Source organism: Peromyscus eremicus, chromosome 9 (genome assembly GCF_949786415.1).
Source record: "Peromyscus eremicus chromosome 9, PerEre_H2_v1, whole genome shotgun sequence".
NCBI classification, from domain to species: domain Eukaryota; kingdom Metazoa; phylum Chordata; class Mammalia; order Rodentia; family Cricetidae; genus Peromyscus; species Peromyscus eremicus.
In genome coordinates this window covers 74,770,738-74,784,912 of record NC_081425.1, presented here as the reverse complement: position 1 = coordinate 74,784,912, position 14,175 = coordinate 74,770,738, and the positions used below count along the sequence as shown (strand labels likewise).

Below are 14,175 nucleotides of genomic sequence, written 5' to 3'. Positions count from 1 at the left end.
AAGCAAATCCTACAGCGTAGTAATGCTAACAAACTCCCAGCAGACTGCAGAGGGTTTGTAGAATTAACCCGGTCTGGCCAGCGAGTTGTTTCATCCAGTTCAATATCGTAGCATGAATCTTAAATGGTTTTATTAATAAGAACAAACCCAGGGCCAGGTATTGGGGTGAAGGCTGGAAGATCAGAGAAGCAGAACAAGCCACAGCTTCCTCACCTTGCCAATTCCTCAGCTGATTCTGTTTCCTCAGACTGGAAGCCTCTGAGTCCTCACCTGAATGGATCTCAGCTGAACTGTGCTACTCAAAAGCCTAAAAGCTTAACCAGCCAAATGCTTAACCAGCCAAATGCTTCTAGTTCCTGGTCTTCACGCCTTATATACCTTTCTGCTTTCTGCCATCACTTCCTGGGATTAAAGGCATGAGTCACCATGCCTGGCTGTTTCCAGTGTGGCCTTGAACTCACAGAGATCCGCATGGATCTCTGCCTCCCAAGTGATAGGATTAAAGGCGTGTGTGCCACCATTTTCTGGCCTCTATATCTAGTGGCTGTTCTGTTCTCTGACCCCAGATAAGTTTATTAGGGTGCACAATATTTTAGGGAACACAATATCACCACACAAAGTCTTGCACTTCCCTTTGGATTCCATCGAACTGTGCCTATTTTTCAGAAAGACAGCAAGCATCTAGTCATGTGTAATAAATGTTATCTCTTCCAGTCTTAAATGGCAAATATATATATATATATATATATATATATATATGCATACACATATATGTGACTTAGTTTGAAGTTCTGTTCTACAAATAATACTGCTCTCAAAGATATGGAAGTGATAGGATATTCTAAATAGAAAGACCACTAAATAGTCAAGTGGTCACTGAATATTTATACTGCAGAGTAAGCATAAGGTCAAAGTTTTTTTTAATGACAGTTTGTTTTCGTGCTAACGAGCCCCAGGGGAGCAATGATGCCCAACTCTTAAATCTGAAGATGTAAAAGCAATTGAACTTGCAAACAATTCAGAAACCTTAACCACTGAGCCTTTTGAAAATAACACCTAAAACAACATGAAACACAAGTTGAATTCTTCTCACAGCATACATTCGGGTCTCCTGTGTCACTGGGAGAAACTAAATGAAGTTGTCAGCTTCTTGGGGATGGCAGGATGATGGTTCTAATGAGCAAGTGTGACTCTGAATGCTCCTCACGGTTTCCCACAGTTCCCTCGGAGCATGGGAGGTACAGAAACAAAATCGCTAAAGGTACTACAGCTTCCTTTTATTCAAAACCTACTGTGTGCCCTATGACATCACGAATCTAGACAATACCCTCATGTACACATATCACCACATCCATTTTTACATAAGAATGAACTGTGCTCTGAAAGTTAAATTCAAGGCCAAAGCTGACCTTTAACTTTGCGCTGATCCTGTAGCTGAGGCTTTTTCAAACTCTTTGGTGGCTTCTTAAGTTACCTAATGGCTTCCTTGAGTTCTTGAGATAGACATATTGTTTTATTTCCCTTTTGTTATAAAGATGATTATACTTGCCAGGCGGTGGTGGTGCACACCTTTAATCCCAGCACTCAGGTAGCAGAAGCAGGTGGATCTCCATGAGTTCAAGACCAGTCTGGTCTACAGAGCAAGTTCCAGGAAAGCCAGGCCTGTTACACGGAGAAACCTTGTCTGAAAAAAAAAACAAAGCCCAAAAGAATAAATACAAAAAGAAAAAAAGAAAAAGAAAAGAAAAGAAAAGAAAAAAGAAAGATGATTATATTCCCTGCAGAAAATTAGGAGACAATAGAAACATAATGAAGCATTATGCTTGTTACTTGATCATTAAGTTCAGATTAGGTTGCCAAAGTGAAATTTCATGTCCTCATTTCAAGGGCAATGCCCTGTCTTGTAAGTTGAACTAAGTAAAGGAATGAAAGGCTTGGGAGATGGCTTATTGGTAAAAGTGCCTGTCATGTAAGCATTAAGACCTGAGTTCGAATCCCCAGACTCACATCACACACACACCTGTAACCCAGCACTGAAAGGTGAAAACAGGAAGTTCCTAAGGGCTTGGTGGCCCGTCAGTTAGCCTTGCCACTCAGTGAGTTCCAGGTGTAAGGCCTTAGATGGCACTAATGACAAGTGTGGTAGTCCCTTGAGATATGGTACCTCCTCCTCCTTCTAGATACCTCCACCTCGCCAGGACACTTGAGTAGTTAGCTGTGCATTGATTTCATGGCTTCCATTTTGTTGTGCTCCTTTACAGTTGGGAAACGTGTCTTTGTGTCCATCGCTCTGTCTGAGGCAGGAGAATGAAAACAAAACAACAAAAAGCAGATGGTAGTAGTTTCTGGAATAAAATCCAGCCAGTCTCAGGCACAAGATTCCGCCTGATCCCAGCAACTAATTCATCTGTGCTTGCTGCAATGATGCTCTGCATCCCAGCATCCTTTGTTCCTTCAGCGGGTTCTAATCCCCACTCTACCATCCCAGTATCCTCTGCTCCTTCAGTGGGTTCTAATCCCCACTCTATCATCCCAGCATCCTCTGCTCCTTCAATGGGTTCTAATCCCCACTCTTTCTCACACTAGTGATGGGCCCTTGAGCAAGGCACTGCCCTTGGAGCTTCCTTCCTGCATCTGTAAAATGAGGCCTCTCACCCTCAAGGAGCTGCCTCCGTGCTAGCACTGTCCGACCCCAGCAGGACTCTCCCTTTTCTCTGTTTTGTCACAGAGCAGCCCAGGGTTCCATAAGAACTGAGCTTTGCAGGAGGTGATGCTGACTGAAGACTAGGAACACCTATGATGGGAAGTGAGAGGAAGGGAAAGCCACTCTCCTAGGGAAAAATCAACCCAGAGATAAGCAGAGGGGCAAAAACCAAAAAGTGGACTTCAAAGTTGGGATTTAACACACCCAAGAGTGAAACAAGCACCATCCAAGTTTTTTTACATTCTAAGTAAAATTGCATTAAATATTAAAAATAGTTTGTGCCTTCCTTCCTTATGCCTCCCCCTCTTTCTCTCCCTCCCTTCCTGTTCTCCTTCTTCTCCTTCTTTCCATTTCTAAAGAAAAGGCTTTCTGTCAGGAGCTGTTGAAGGATCATTTCAGAGAGCATGTATTCCTCATGCATTCTTTCATTTCCAGCAGGAGCTGTAGAGGGTTGGAAAGAAAGCCCCCTTAACGGTGATGGCCCTGCTGTTTCCTTGACAACAGCCTGAAGACAGTTACCACTGAGTTTAGGTAACCACTTTTTTATGGACAAAGGAAAGATAAGATGTGATTTTTATTTTTATTTATTTATTTATTTGTTTGTTTTTTTGAGACAGGGTTTCTCTGTGTAGTTTTGCGCCTTTCCTGGAACTTGCTTTGTAGACCAGGCTGGCCTCGAACTCAAAGAGACCCGCCTGCCTCTGCCTCCCGAGTGCTAGGATTAAAGGTGTGCACCACCACTGCCCGGCAAGATGTGATTTTAAAATATTTGCAAATGTGAGAGAATAACCACATTGTCCACCTGTCTGGAGCTCTTCTGGCTGCTCAGCATCCTGGGAGGGTGGAATGGAGGCCAGGCCTTCAGTAGTAGCAGGGAACGCATTTGCTGTTCAGTTTACCTAACTTTCACATCTCCAATCTTATCAGAACTGAACTACCTGCCTCAATCTTTTTCTGCTTTTTTGTTTTGTTTTGTTTTGTTTTTTTCCCTCCTGAGAATACTAACGCCCGGGGCATGCTTCTGGGTGTTCTTAAGACTTAAATGACTTTGTTTAAAGAGTTAAAGATCTTCAAGGCCCCAGTGAAAGGTTGATAAGGTAAACCAAACCACTCACCCTCTGGAGATGAACCCCATGTCCTTTTCCAAAACAAGGTCTAAGAAGCATGGAATGCGTCCACCAGTTGGGGGAATTCTATCACCGGGAGGCAAAGATTAGCACAAGGATTTTACAGTAGGAAAAGGTCCTCATTGTAATCATTTATCTTTGAGAGCAGAGTTTCATTTCATTTATCAAGAGCTTACCATTTCCTTCTTAGGAAAAATGCTTTGGAGGATATATTATACCGCCAGAGAATATAACAACATATTTTTAGTTTATCAGTTCAAACTGAAAACTTCTCCTAGGGATGGAAACATTTCCAGTGTGGGGACATCGCCTTGCCTGTGTCCAGGCAGATGGCAGATTAGGTCTTGTTTACAGATCCAGTAGCTGCTTTAGCTCTGGGTGAAGGGAAAGTTACCCTAAAGAGAAAGATCTCTGAAGGGGCGGAGGGTGTGTGTGTGTGTGGAACAAAGGTGGCCTCAAGTCCAGGAACAGCTGAGTCCCACACCTCACTGGATTTGAGTGTTCAGAAACTCAAGATAGGATGCAATTCCGTACAGTTGTTAGGAGGGCAACCTTAAACCTTTGATTATTTATTAGGAAAAAAAAGAGAGAGAGAGAGAATGGGGAAGGAGGGAGGTGGAGAAAAATAGAAGTATACTCTTTTTAGGAGCCGTGGTTAGACAGCAAGATACACCTAAAAAGCTTGCATCCTGATGAAATCAAAATTTGGCTCTCCAGCCTCCTAAATTTGATTCCCTTATTGAAGGCTCAAATTATGAGCAGGTTGACTCAAGGTTAGGCCAAGAGCGATTTTTGGAAGAACTTGATCCCTAAATAAAATGGGTGGGGACCTCTATTCAGCAGTCACTCCTCCAGAAGTACTAGGCATGCCACACTCTTTTGACTTCATGGTACTTGCTCGGTTATTAAATGACGCCCCCCACGAGGAAGCTTGCGCTGTGGGATTGCGATGTTGGTGGGAGGCAAAGGCCCTCTGCAAAAACATTTGAAAATGAAACACTCCCAGTGCGTAATCCCTTCCTCTGCTTGCGCTCCGTCCTTAACTGAGTGAGAAAGAGAAAAGTGCACGTAATCCCCTGCCTACCAGAAGGCTGAGCACATGAATCTCCAGGCTGCAGAGTGCTGACATTTGACACCACTCTGAACCCTGAAGGCAGCTGGTTGCTGGCCTCTGCGTTCTCTCCCACCCTGTTCAGACTGGCTCTCTCTTCCGCCTCTGGCCCAGTGCCCCAGCCTCTCCTACTACAGAAAGGGCAGGCTGCGGAAAGCCTAAGCCAAACCATTGCCAGTTCCATCAGTTTTCCGCTCTCGTCGTTGGAGGCCCTTCGTCCATCAATGGCTGCGGAAGGTGTGGCTCGATGAGCCGGGCGGACGTTATTCTGGTGGGATCCCACCAGCATCTGCGATTTTGTAAATAGTTATAATTAACGAACCCCCAGCCACAGTGCTTCCAAGAACTCCTTGGGTGAAGGAACAGGGCTAGAAACGCCCGGGCTTCCGTGGAGCCGTCGTCATGGAAGCATTAGGGTGTGGTGAGAGATTAGGCAGCGGCAAAGCCATTGTACCTTGCCAGATGGAATTCTGCTTTGATGTACACTGGGGTCTAAATTGTTTTCCTTCCTCTGGTACATTTAAAATTAAGATTCCGTGTTAATCCCTAATTAATTCCAAGATCAAGCTTCTATTTTAGCTACTTGAATGAGTGATGTTGGAATGCTTTTAGGGAAGTGGAGCCATAACAAAATATTTTCCAATTACATTAAATACCTTGGGGGCATGGTTATTAAGCATGGCTGAATTAAGTGTGGGATTTTAAATCAGAATGACATGATTTGAAATCAGAAATCATTTTAAGTACCCTGGGACGGAGTACTTAGGACAATAGTTACAAAAGAAGGGGCCTAGAAACTGCTCTTAAAAAACAAAACAAGTTCACTTTAGGACGAAATATAGAATCATGGACTGTAGAACTTCAGAGAATTAAATATTAAACACTCACTGTAAAACAAAAAAAAGACGGATCAGGTGAAAAGGGTGGAGATGGGAATGGGGGCCCACGGTGGCGTAGAACATGGGACTTTCGTGGGACTTTTGCAGGCTCCTGACACGGGTCACGGACAGCTGACCTGGGCTGGATCCAGGCAGAGCTATGAGGTTAGTTCAAACAGAATGAGTTATCCTTGGAGGTATTCCCAGCATTCTCTCTTCTCATCAGGTGTTTGTGTCCTGGCCCAGGGAGGAGAGTTATGCCATAGGAAGGAAAGGAAAGAGTAGTAGTAAGTGCTAAATGCTTTGGGGGATAGTCATGAATTAAGACACGGAGACTCTTTATCTCTCCAGACTGTGCATCTGAAACATTTAGGAGGGGGAAATTGTCACCATTCTTACATTCTTGTGAGAACTTCCCCCCCCCCCCTTTTCTCTCTCTCCCCCTCTCTCCCCTTCTGTGTCTGTCTGTCATTAGAGAATCAAATCCATGTGCATGTTAGGTGAGTCTTCTATTGTTGAGTTAAAGCCACAGCCTGAGAGCAAATTCTTTAGTTCAGCCATCTATCTGGACTCAATGAAAGAATAGCCACATAGTTATACGTATTTCTCCTATCTTGTCCTCATTTCCTGGAAGTTGGGTGGAAGTGATTTCCTCCTTTTCTTTCCCACCCCTAATTAGGAGCCTGAATCCCCTGGGATAATATCTTGAGGGGTGCTCTGCCATCGTCAGTGGGTGGGGCGTCGAGGCCTGCACCCACTTCTTCTGCAACGCCCCAGCTCTCACATCTGCATCACTTCCAGTTGGGGCCCTGCACCTGCTCCACAGGCCGCTGAGTATTTTAATATCACCTGCAACAAAGACTTTGCTTTATGAGGCTCCTGGTCAGCCAGTAAAGACACCCATGGCTCAGTGAGACATACGCTTTAGGTTTGGCATCATCAAAAGATTCGGGTTCAGCTGGGTGTGGTGCCCCATGCTTATAATCCTAGCACTCTGGAAACTGAAGCAGGAGGATTGCCATAAGGCCAACTGGGGTTGGATGATGAGATCTGGGTTTTTGTTGTTGTTGTTGTTGTTGTTTTGTGTGTTTGCTTTGTTTTGTTTTTAAAGGTTTGGGTTCAAATGCCCACTCTGCTCACATGCAAAGTAAGTACTCTTATTGGAAACTTCAAAGCCTAAAATGTTCTTAAGGTTTGACGTGACATCAATAAGGGGGAATTCCACTGTAGCCTCATGTGACGCGCCATAACCAAAACACAGGCCAAGGGCAGGTTGGTGAAGTGCTTGCCATTTAAGCATGCGGACCTAAGTTTGGATTCCTAGCAGCACTTAGAAAGTGAGACCTGTAATCCCAACGCTGAGGGGGGTGGGGATGGGAGGAGGCCTAGGGCCCATTGGCCAACCAGTCCAGCTAAACTTGTGCATTTCAGATTCAGTGAGGGCCCCTATCTCAAAAGGTGAGGTGGAGAACAATTAAAGAAGACATTTAACATCTCCATCTGTCTGACACAAGCAGGTGTGCGTATGTGCACACACATACATATGCACGCACACACACATACATATGTATCCATATAGGCAAATGCACATATGCATGTACACACACATATACACACACACATATACACATAACACATACAGACACACAAACATGGGTACAAACACACACATCCATACACAGAGCCAGGTCCACTGAAAGCACTTTACAAAATTACCCTCAGGCTCTGTGTGCAAGGCAAATAAGAAACGTCTACACATTTTGTTTAGGCCTGGGTCTCAGTCACAGAGTATCTCATTGCATAAATGTAGAATAACTCCAAATCAAAAAAATCTAAAAGCCAAAATGCTTCTTGTCCCAAGCATTTCGGAAGGAAGGCCCTTGAACGGCACCATGTGGGAACACCTGTGGCAAGCAGATGCTGCACCTGCTCATCCCAGGTACAAATGTGTAAGGGGACTCCTCGATTTAGCTCCTATGGTGGAAACACAGGGGCCCCACCAAAGCCTGCAGAAGACAAGCAGCCTACAGCAACCTTGTCTAAGCTACAAAATCCACTAAAGTCTCATTGGTTCAAGGCTAAAAACGCAGGTAGGTCTATTTGACCTCAAAAAAAAAAAATCTTTAGATCCAAAGGGTTTTAGATCTCCTCTCACTGATCTGCCTGTCAGAAGAAGATTTAAGAACTCAAGGCTCTGCCCAGACCTGCCGAGTCAGAGTCATTCAGGGCCAAGAGTTTGCATTTTAAACAGAGGGAGACTTTAACAGACTAACCTAAAGATGAGAACCTTGGGTTTAGGAGGCAAGTACTGAAAGCTACTCAGTGCTGGCGATGATGCCCGCCCTTGCGTTCCCTGTCCCCCAGACTCTACCGGCACAGTCGGTGGAGGGAACACTAGGAAGTGTCTGAGTGTGTGTGTGTGTATGTATGCTTGTGAATACTTGAGGCACTGTGTCTAATAGGATATGCATGACAATGTGCAAAACCCTGTGTATATCTGAGAATGTGAGTGCTCAGAGAAACTGTCTGAGGCTGTGCATATGTTAGGGAACTTGTGTGTGCTTGAGTGTGTGTGTGTGTATGTGTGTGTGTGTGTGTGTGTGTGTTCATGTGCCTATTTGCACTAGAGGATAAGCTTCTTGGGTCAGACCTTCAAGATTTATGGCTACTGTACAGATTGCCTCGATTTCATGGCTTTGCTTGCTCTTGCACATAGCAGAGCTGAGCATACACCTATCAATCTAAAACTCAAGGGGTTAAACAAACAAGTGAAGCAGGCCATTCTGCTAAAAATGTTGGCTTTAGCTCTCACACACTTGTACATGTCAAGGTGCACAGGATGCAGCTTCATAGACGTTTCTTAGAGATCTTTGCTCTTGACACAGACTACAGCTGGGGACTAGGATATGAAGGCTGGGCAGATCATATTCGCTAAAGAATTATTTGTACCCCAGTAGACCCAATAAGCTCTTGTTACCTCTCAAATACAATTGCAGTGCTGTCTTTCACTCAGATACAGGGCCGGACATCAGGGCGGCCTCCTCCTTTCTCTTGGATGGGCCCACTTTTCACATTTCAAATCGGTTCAGCCCAACTTCACGAACACTGCTTCAGTGCCAACCTATTTCCCAGTGCTACCTCCACTGTCACTGAACTCCTTTGCAAGTCAGGGAGGAGAAAGATGAATGGGACCCTATCCCTGCCGTCAAGGTTCTGAGATGTTTCCACACAAACAACATTCTGTCTCGATTTAAATACGATGAATGCCGCGAAGTCACTTACTCAACGTTTAGTGAGAGCAAAGGTTTATTCTTTTGATTGACGGGAAAGTACACTTAATGAGGGTCTTGGAAAAAAGAAATCAACATTTTGTACCAAATTTCCTTGGGCCTTGAGCTATGTCATGCATGGTTTTGTTTTTGTGTGATGTAGTGTGCGTATCTGTTTTCACATGTGTGGGGATGCACAAGTGTCTGAAAGTGTCTCCACTTTTATCAAACAAAAATCAGTCGAGCACTGCCTTTGCCATTTCATAGGCTATTTGTCTATTTAGTCTCCTTGTGTATTAATTTTTTAATAATTAATTAATTTAATTAATTGAGGGATCTCTGGATGGCAGGGTAAGGATACCTTCCCTGGCAGGAGGGATATATGTGTGTGGTGTGTGTGTGTGCACATTAAGTAAAATGACATTTATAAAATGCTTTGTGTGGTGTCTGCCTCATAGGGAGCAAGCCGCGGTTTGAATTCTGAGGTTTAACTTGAGTGGGGAAAGCACAGGGTGTTTTAAGGACTCGGAGGAAAGGATCAAAAACAAAGAACTCAGTCCTGAAAACTGGGCTCTGCCCTTGCTTCTTTGCTTCCATCAGAACCAATGCAGTGCGGCTTACTATGTTCCTTCCATCAGAACCAATGCAGTGCGGCTTACTATGTTCCTTCCATCAGAACCAATGCAGTGCGGCTTACTATGTTCCTTCCATCAGAACCAATGCAGTGCGGCTTACTATGTTCCTTCCATCAGAACCAATGCAGTGCGGCTTACTATGTTCCTTCCATCAGAACCAATGCAGTGCGGCTTACTATGTTCCTTCCATCAGAACCAATGCAGTGCGGCTTACTATGTTCCTTCCATCAGAACCAATGCAGTGCGGCTTACTATGTTCCTTCCATCAGAACCAATGCAGTGCGGCTTACTATGTTCCTTCCATCAGAACCAATGCAGTGCGGCTTACTATGTTCCGAAAGGAGACTGCTTAAAAGAGGAGAGGCTGGGCAGATGTGGACTGGGATGTGACACGGGGTCCCTGACCCCAGGCTCTGTGTCCCAGCCCACACGCAGCCCCACTCCTGCTCAACCCTCCTTCCACTTCCCCTGCGTGTGTCCTCCTCCGAGGGCCAGCAGGGCCTGACTCCTGTTGGCGTTTTACTGGCAGGCTATACCAGCTTCTCTGGGCCACGCCCCGCCCTGGCCTCACTCAGAGGTGTGCCTTCCCCTTTGACCCACAGGTTACTTGAGAATATGTCTTCGAATATCCAAATATCTTGGAATTTTCCAGATAGCTCTCTCCTCTACGTTTGCGTTAATTCCGTTATGCACTGAGAACGGTTTTCATGTGAGTTCTCTTCCTTTCATTTTGGTAAGATTTGTTTTATAGCTCAGAACAGTTTCTGTTAAGGAATGTAAGGGCTTGTTACCCTTCCGCTGTGAGGTGGATGGCTTCTAGGTGTCAAGCTGCTGGATAATATACCCTGATTCATTTCCCACCTGCATGTTTAACCAGCTACTGAGGGAGATGTGTTGAATCTTGCACTGTATTTGTCTAAGTGACAATCTGTTTATTTGTGCGTGTGTATGGAGGTCAGAAGCTGACATCTGATGTCTTCCTCAACCCCTCTCCATTTTATTTTTTGAGAGTCTCTCTCTAGGCTAGGTCAGATGACCAACTCACCCTGGGCATACATATTTCTTTCTCTCCTCCAAAGTGCTAGGGTTACAGTGTGTACCCCCGATGCCAGTTTTCTCCCCCACCCCAAATTATATTTACTTATTTGTTTTGTGTGGGGAAAGGGTGTGCCCATGCCACCAGGAGCCTATGGAGTCTAGTTGACAACTTCCAGGAATCAGTTCTTTCCTTCCAGTGTGGGGATTGAACTCAGGTCGTCGGGCTTGCTGGCAGGTGCCTTTTCCCACTAAGCCATTGCCCCAGCTCTCTTTTATTTCTTTCTTTTGCTTGTTTTGAAGATCTGTTGTTAGGAGTGTACAGTTAGCTCAGTGTTGCTATGTGTTCTTCAACAACTGACTTCTTTGTCATTATAAAAAGTCTCATAAAGGCACAAGTCTTTAATCCCAGGAATGGGGGGGGGGGGGGGTACATAGTCAGTTCCAGAACAGCCAGAGCTACATGGTGAGACCTTGTCTCAAAAAAAAAAAAAAAAAAAAAAAAAAAAAAAAAAAAAAAAAAAAAGGCTCTTTACATTTATTTGTTTATTGACTGAGATAAGTTCTTACTGTGTAGCCTAGGCTGACTTTGAACTTTTGATCCACTTGCCTCAGCCTCTTGAGTGCTGGATTATAGTTGTGCTTCACCAAGTCCCACTGTCCTTGTGATCTTTAATACTCTGGAGCACATTGGTCTGGAAGTCCTGCGACCAGCCACTCAAGCTTTCATTCAGTGTCCGCACATTAGATGGGGTCCATTCTGCTTTTAATCTAAGTCTTTGCATTTCAAGTGGGTTTGCTGTAGACGGCATGCAATGGGGTCTTGTTTTAGTCCACTTGACTTTGTAAATGATGTATTTGGAGGGTGAGGGCTGCTCGGTGGTTGACGGCACTTGCTGCTCTTCTAGAAGACCCCAGTCAGGTTCCCCACACCCATTTTGGTGGCTCGCAACCACCTGAACTCCAATTTCAGAGCTTATGATGCTCTCTTCTGGCCTTTGCAGTCCCCTCATGCATGTGGCCTACACTCACACAGACACATGCACACCGTTTTAAAAAGTAAATCTTTAAATGGTGCATTTGGGTTATTTACGTTTAAGTTATTGATATTATTCTGTTAAATTCTACTGTCTTGTGAGCAGTTTCTACTCACCGTGCTTTCAACCATTGAACCATCTCTCCTTACCTCCATGTTCTGTATATTTAAGGAATAAAATCTCTACATAATGTAATGAAGTAATAAATTGTTCAACTTAATTCTCCTGAAAAAGAAGACCCCCCCCAATAAAAAAACCTATGGAATTTTGCTTGCTGGAAAAGTTCTGGAAAGTTTCTCTTCTAGAAAAATTCATTTGTGTCTGGGGATGACAACACTTGGACAAACTTTTGAATTATGCCCTAGAACAACATGGATGCTCTCCTACATGTTAAATTTGCTTATAACTTCAGAGGATCTGCGACTTCCTTAAGAGTGTTCAAATCCCTCAGTAACAGCTCTGCCTGTCCTGAACTGCCTATGTCGGACAATTGACACTTGCCCATTGCTTACTGCTTAAGCAGCCCCAGATCTATGTCACACCCAGGACCAGTTCTGAGTATTGTCACCTGCTCCAACCCCTGTGCCTTAGCGTGACGAAGTTGTAGACTCTCCACTGGCCAAAGGAAGCTGAGATTCTGCAAGCCAGCTGGCTGGTTTAATGACCAGAATGCCTGGAATGTGTTTGTCCCTCTGTTTAACAGAGTTTTCCACACACAACACAAACAACGCTCAAATTGAGATCATAAATGCCAGACAAATCTGTTGGTGGGGGAACTTTGACACTAATATGAAACAATCCTGAGGACAGAATGGAGCTCAAGCAATTTGTTTGTAATTTTAAGACAAGTCTCTCATTGTGCTTAAAAAACAAAACAAAACAAAACCCGATAAAGTGTTTAACAGCAACAAATCCCAAAGGATCTACCACCCATTCCCCGACTTATTCTTCCAGGTTCAAAATCGACCTCCACCAACCTGCATCAGTAAAATTTATATCTATAAATAAACCTTTGAGTTTTTTCCCCCTATGAATCCACTTTCATATCCATTCCCTTTAATACCCTTGGTTGTGTATTACCAAGAGACTCACATCTCATTTCTCCCAAGTCCACATCCTCTTGACAGCAGAGATCAGTCTTAGGTACCAGTGAGCATTTCCTTAGCAGATGTCCTCTCTTGTCCTCTGGCTCACACACTGTTCATGGCTCACACACACTGACTCTGGTTACTCAGAACCGATTCCAACAGCTGATTTCATGAGCCCCATTCTCCTCCCAGTAGATGGAACACCATGCTGAGGTATTTTAAAACAGAGAATTGAAAATTCCCATCTTCAATGGTTATTACTACGTTAACTTACCGAAAGGAGAAGTAGTGGGGTGTCTACCACAGGCCAGCTGAACGGCAGCTGTGGCACTGTCCATTTGGAATTGGCTAGCCTGTGGCTCAGTGGCTCTGAGGGTTGAGAAGCAGTCTGGGGTTTAGCAAGGTCAGGGGGGTCTTTGAAGCTCTCCATACAATTGAACTCTCTCCTCCTTCTTCGGCAACTTTGTTTTATTGTTTTAAAAACTTCCTCATAGTTGAGCAAAGAATATCACGTAAGTATTATGTGTTGTCTTGCTTACAGGTACATGGAAATAAGTGAGATTTTTGACGTACTAAACTTCTATTTTTCAGAAAGTATCGAGTCTCAAGGGAAAACAGCCCTACCCCATCCCGCCTCCACGTACCTCCGCCCTGTCCCCTGCTCCCCCTTCTACACTCAGTGTTCTGTGAAACAAGCAGCCTGTCAGGGCCTTGGTACCTCTAAGGGGCTGTTCTCAGGCACTCTGGGTGATGGTTTTCATTTCTCTGCGATAGTTTATACTCTATAAAAGATAAACTCTTTATCGGCCATTCTTTCCTCTTGATAAGCAATGATGCTTCTTAATGTACTCCCACAGGAACGAAAACCAACTTAGATCCATTTCAACCCTTCCTTTTGGTATACAAAGTCTCCTACCTCAAGGATACCATCCAACAGAGCTCTTGTATTCACCCAGCCCCTCCCCCCACCTTAGCATCTTCCCCTGAGACAATAGCCCTTTTCAGTTGCTTGGCAACATGAGGAAGACTTGCATTTTCTCTTGATGATAAGGGTGCGGGGAGAAAAAATATAAAAAAATAAATAAATGAACATTTAAAATTTCCAGTTTCCTCCATCCACAGGCTTCAGTTCTCATCCTAAAATGAAGCATGTTATAACATTCTCATGTTCCTACATTTCCAGGATTTATAGGCTGCAACATTCTGGTGGAATCCTTTCCCAGTACCACACCAGACAGGCTGACCTCAGGGTTGGAAGGTATCGCCTTGGTCAAAGCTCAGCCACCCAGGG

At 44.4% G+C, this 14,175-nt stretch overlaps 2 long non-coding RNA genes across 5 annotated transcripts; both read right to left on the bottom strand.

Annotated features, from left to right (window-relative positions):
• Nucleotides 1–1,256: 1,256 nt before the first annotated feature.
• Nucleotides 1,257–3,900, bottom strand: LOC131920088 (uncharacterized). Of its 2 annotated transcripts, none has more exons than XR_009381497.1 (3): nt 3,820–3,900; nt 2,165–2,294; nt 1,257–1,684 (listed from the first exon to the last, which is right to left on the bottom strand). It is a non-coding gene; the product is annotated as an uncharacterized LOC131920088 (long non-coding RNA). The 2 variants fall into 2 exon arrangements; XR_009381498.1 differs by having other exon boundaries at nt 2,185–2,294.
• A 2,019-nt stretch (nt 3,901–5,919) lies between these two features.
• Nucleotides 5,920–13,866, bottom strand: LOC131920087 (uncharacterized). 3 transcript variants are annotated; one of them, XR_009381495.1, is made up of 3 exons: nt 13,801–13,866; nt 12,889–13,092; nt 5,920–6,057 (listed from the first exon to the last, which is right to left on the bottom strand). It is a non-coding gene; the product is annotated as an uncharacterized LOC131920087 (long non-coding RNA). The 3 variants fall into 3 exon arrangements; XR_009381494.1 differs by lacking the exon at nt 5,920–6,057 and adding an exon at nt 11,291–11,781; XR_009381496.1 differs by lacking the exon at nt 5,920–6,057 and adding an exon at nt 11,291–11,558.
• Nucleotides 13,867–14,175: the final 309 nt, after the last annotated feature.